At 29.8% G+C, this 5,000-nt stretch overlaps 1 protein-coding gene across 1 annotated transcript in view; it reads right to left on the bottom strand.

Annotated features, from left to right (window-relative positions):
- Positions 1–5,000, bottom strand: part of nrn1a (neuritin 1a) — a gene marked incomplete at its 3' end in the record, with an annotated part of 12,341 nt that overhangs the window by 4,783 nt on the left and 2,558 nt on the right. The window lies entirely within an intron of this gene.

Here is a 5,000-nt window from a genome sequence, read left to right on the forward strand (position 1 = left end):
AAAAAATGTACATGTACAAAAATGGCGGCAGACGTGTCTTTGTGCATTATTACATATTAAATGTATAATATTTAAATAATTCACGAGGATAAAAAACACGAAACGTGAAACAAAAAATGTCAAAAAAGTGTTCCTGTAGAACATGTTCTTCTTCATGAGTGTGTTCCTGCAGAACGTGTTCTTCTTCATGAGTGTGTTCCTGTACGTGTTCTTCTTCATGAGTGTGTTCCTGTACGTGTTCTTCTTCATGAGTGTGTTCCTGTACGTATTCTTCTTCATGAGTGTGTTCCTGTAGAACATGTTCTTCTTCATGAGTGTGTTCCTGTAGAACATGTTCTTCTTCATGAGTGTGTTCCTGTAGAACATGTTCTTCTTCATGAGTGTGTTCCTGTAGAACATGTTCTTCTTCATGAGTGTGTTCCTGTAGAACATGTTCTTCTTCATCAGTGTGTTCCTGTAGAACATGTTCTTCTTCATGAGTGTGTTCCTGTAGAACATGTTCTTCTTCATCAGTGTGTTCCTGTAGAACATGTTCTTCTTCATCAGTGTGTTCCTGTAGAACATGTTCTTCTTCATCAGTGTGTTCCTGTAGAACATGTTCTTCTTCATGAGTGTGTTCCTGTAGAACATGTTCTTCTTCATGAGTGTGTTCCTGTAGAACATGTTCTTCTTCATCAGTGTGTTCCTGTAGAACATGTTCTTCTTCATGAGTGTGTTCCTGCAGAACGTGTTCTTCTTCATGAGTGTGTTCCTGTAGAACGTGTTCTTCTTCATGAGTGTGTTCCTGTAGAACATGTTCTTCTTCATGAGTGTGTTCCTGCAGAACGTGTTCTTCTTCATGAGTGTGTTCCTGCAGAACGTGTTCCTGTGTAATTAGTGCCCGCCTCCTCCCTAATTCACTTTAACAGACACATACACACATTAGACACGCCTCCTCCCCCACAAGCACTAAAACTACACACCCCTTTACATGACCTGTGTGTGTGTGTGTGTGTGTGTGTGTGTGTGTGTGTGTGTGTGTGTGTGTGTGTGTGTGTGTGTGTGTGTGTGTGTGTGTGTGTGTGTGTGTGTGTGGTTGGTTAAGCAGGCGATCGGGCTGATTGATTGGTTGGATAACAACACGCCTGCTGTCCGGTTCCAGTCCATCAAACTGAACTAACACAGAGAGCAACATCCATCACCACGGCAACACAAAACATAGAAGTACCAGCAGAAGAGATACATATAAATACTACTATAAGAGATACATAGTACCACTATAAGAGATACATAGTACTACTATAAGAGATACATATAAGTACTACCAGAAGAGATACATAGTACTACTATAAGAGATACATATAAATACTACCAGAAGAGATACATATAAATACTACCAGAAGAGATACATAGCACTACTATAAGAGATACATATAAATACTACCAGAAGAGATACATAGCACTACTATAAGAGATACATATAAATACTACTATAAGAGATACATATAAGTACTACCAGAAGAGATACATATAAATACTACCAGAAGAGATACATATAAATACTACCAGAAGAGATACATATAAATACTACCAGAAGAGATACATATAAATACTACCAGAAGAGATACATAGTACTACTATAAGAGATACATATAAATACTACCAGAAGAGATACATATAAATACTACCAGAAGAGATACATAGTACTACTATAAGAGATACATATAAATACTACCAGAAGAGATACATAGTACTACTATAAGAGATACATATAAGTACTACCAGAAGAGATACATATAAATACTACCAGAAGAGATACATATAAATACTACCAGAAGAGATACATATAAATACTACCAGAAGAGATACATATAAATACTACCAGAAGAGATACATAGTACTACTATAAGAGATACATATAAATACTACCAGAAGAGATACATATAAATACTACCAGAAGAGATACATAGTACTACTATAAGAGATACATATAAATACTACTATAAGAGATACATATAAGTACTACCAGAAGAGATACATAGTACTACTATAAGAGATACATATAAATACTACTATAAGAGATACATATAAGTACCACTATAAGAGATACATATAAATACCACTATAAGAGATACATAGTACTACTATAAGAGATACATATAAGTACTATCAGAAGAGATACATAGTACTACTATAAGAGATACATATAAATACTACTATAAGAGATACATATAAGTACCACTATAAGAGATACATATAAATACTACTATAAGAGATACATATAAATACTACTATAAGAGATACATATAAATACTACTATAAGAGATACATATAAATACTACTATAAGAGATACACTCCATGTAAATACTACTATATGAACTCCATGTATCATATAAATACTACTATAAGAACTCCATATAAATACTACTATATGAACTCCATGTATCACATAAATACTGCGATAAGAACTCCATACGTCATAAATACTATGAAGCTGTATGTTTTGGTATCATAAAGTTATGCGATGTCTCTCTTGTGTTCCCATAAAACTTGAAGTTCTTGTGAGTTTCATCTTCTCTTTCATTCCACACGTTCTTCTTCTCTGGTAACGCCTACATTACCCACAATGCACCTCAACCAGCACTGTGTGTTCTTCAACTGACGCTGACTCCCATGACATCACATGAGGCACTGTCCACGTATAGAACGCTGGGAACCTTGTAATATAATACATAATCATCCCAAATCAGATAAGACAGAAAGCAGCGTTGTACCGTCAAATCATTTCACAATGTCATGTAAGTAGAAATAGTGATATTACAGAAACAACTTCATGTAATTATTACCAAAGTAAAATAACGTATATTACTGGATGTTGATGGCTGTTCTTTAAGGAGGCGGAGCTCATTTAATACTGTTGGACGTTTATACTTATATTTATTTTATATTTATTTTATTTTGTAACAAAGTAACTGAAGCTATCAGATAAATGTAGAGCAGTAAAAAGTACAGTAAAAAGTGTATATATATATATGTGTATATATACATATATACACATATATGTGTATATATATATATGTATATATATATGTGTAGATATATATATATACATATATATACACATATATATATGTGTATGTATATACATATATATCTATGTATATATATGCACATATATATATGTATATATATATATATATGTATATATACATATATATGTGTATATATACCAATATATATAGGTATATATATACACATATATATATACCTATATATAGGTATATATGTATATATATATCAACACACGGTGTGTGTCTGTTTTTAGTGTCCCCCGGAAACACAGCTATTAAATCGTAGAAATGTGTATTTCTAAAGAAATATATATAATAAATATAAATAAATACCTGTATTATTTATGTATATGTATCTGTTATGAATCTTGTCTTTCACGACCTTCAGTTCTGGAGCTTTGGATCATTTCATATGAGCTTCATCAGCAGACGATCATGTGATCTCTGACCTTCATCCTAAGGTCACGCTACTTTAAAACTTCCAGGAAAGTGAGCTTTATGATGAGTCATCATAAATATATACAATATAATATATACACAATATGGCCACTATACTATGTATTATATTGCATATATACAATATAATATTTATATATTATATATATATATATATATATATATATATATATATATATATATATATATAACTATTCAATATATAACTATACAATATGGCCACTATACAATATATTATATAGTATAGAATGTAGTACAATGAATGTAGTACAATACACATTATATATATATAATGTATATATATTATATATATACATTATATATATACAATATATAAATATTATATTGTATATATACAATATAATATTTATATATTATATATATATAACTATGCAATATATAACTATACAATATGGCCACTATGCTATATATTATATAGTATAGAACGTAGTACAATACACATTATATATATCATATATTATATAGTATATAGTATAGTACAATATCCGCACTGGGAATGTTTTCCTATAATGTATATTACAATATACAATATGCCCACTGTGAATATTGTATATTGTAGTATATATTATATATTGTAGTATAATATCCCCATGGGAATAATATGATCATCATATTATTCCCATGGGGATATTGTACTATAATAAATACTACAATATTCCCAGTGGGGATATTGTAGTATTTATTATATATTATAGTACAATATGCCCACTGGGAATATGATATATATGATGACTCATCATATAGTATATTATATACATATATGTTGTAATATTCCGTTACTGTTTCTCTTGTGTATTAATTACATCTCTGTTGCTCAGCAGTGATTATGGAAGCTTTGTAAAGTACATTATTATGAATATGTATTTATCCATTCATTTATTTATTCATTCATTCATTACTTAATTCATTTATTTATTTATGTATTTGATCATTCATTCGTTTACTTACTTCTTTGTTTATTTATTCATTCATTTATTCATTCATTCATTTAAATATGTTCTTTTATATTTATGTTATTTTGTATTTATTTGTATTGATTGATGTATTATATAATAGTAGTAATCTAATAATAATAATAATAACTGTAATATTAATGTTTCCATAATGATTTTACTGTTTATAGCTGTATTTAATTAACAAGCCTATTGTTTAAACCATAATGTTTTTATGGGCCTTATAGAATTTATATATGTATTAATACACCTATAAAGCATTAATCCTAATATGATTCATTACAATATATATATATATTATATATATATATAATTTCTTTTGCATATTTAATAACGTGTTAACCCCTCTCCTGCTGGGAGGAGGCATGACGTCATCAGCTGCTCTGCAGCGCTTTGATTCTTATTCACAGAAAACAGCCAATCAGCTGCGAGTGACGTCACGACTAAAAAATGCAAATAAAATATAAAACATAAAAATAGTTTCAAACCAGAAAATAATATTCTGAGTATTTCATTCAT

This window comes from Taurulus bubalis (assembly GCF_910589615.1).
Source record: "Taurulus bubalis genome assembly, chromosome: 18".
In the NCBI taxonomy this organism is placed as follows: domain Eukaryota; kingdom Metazoa; phylum Chordata; class Actinopteri; order Perciformes; family Cottidae; genus Taurulus; species Taurulus bubalis.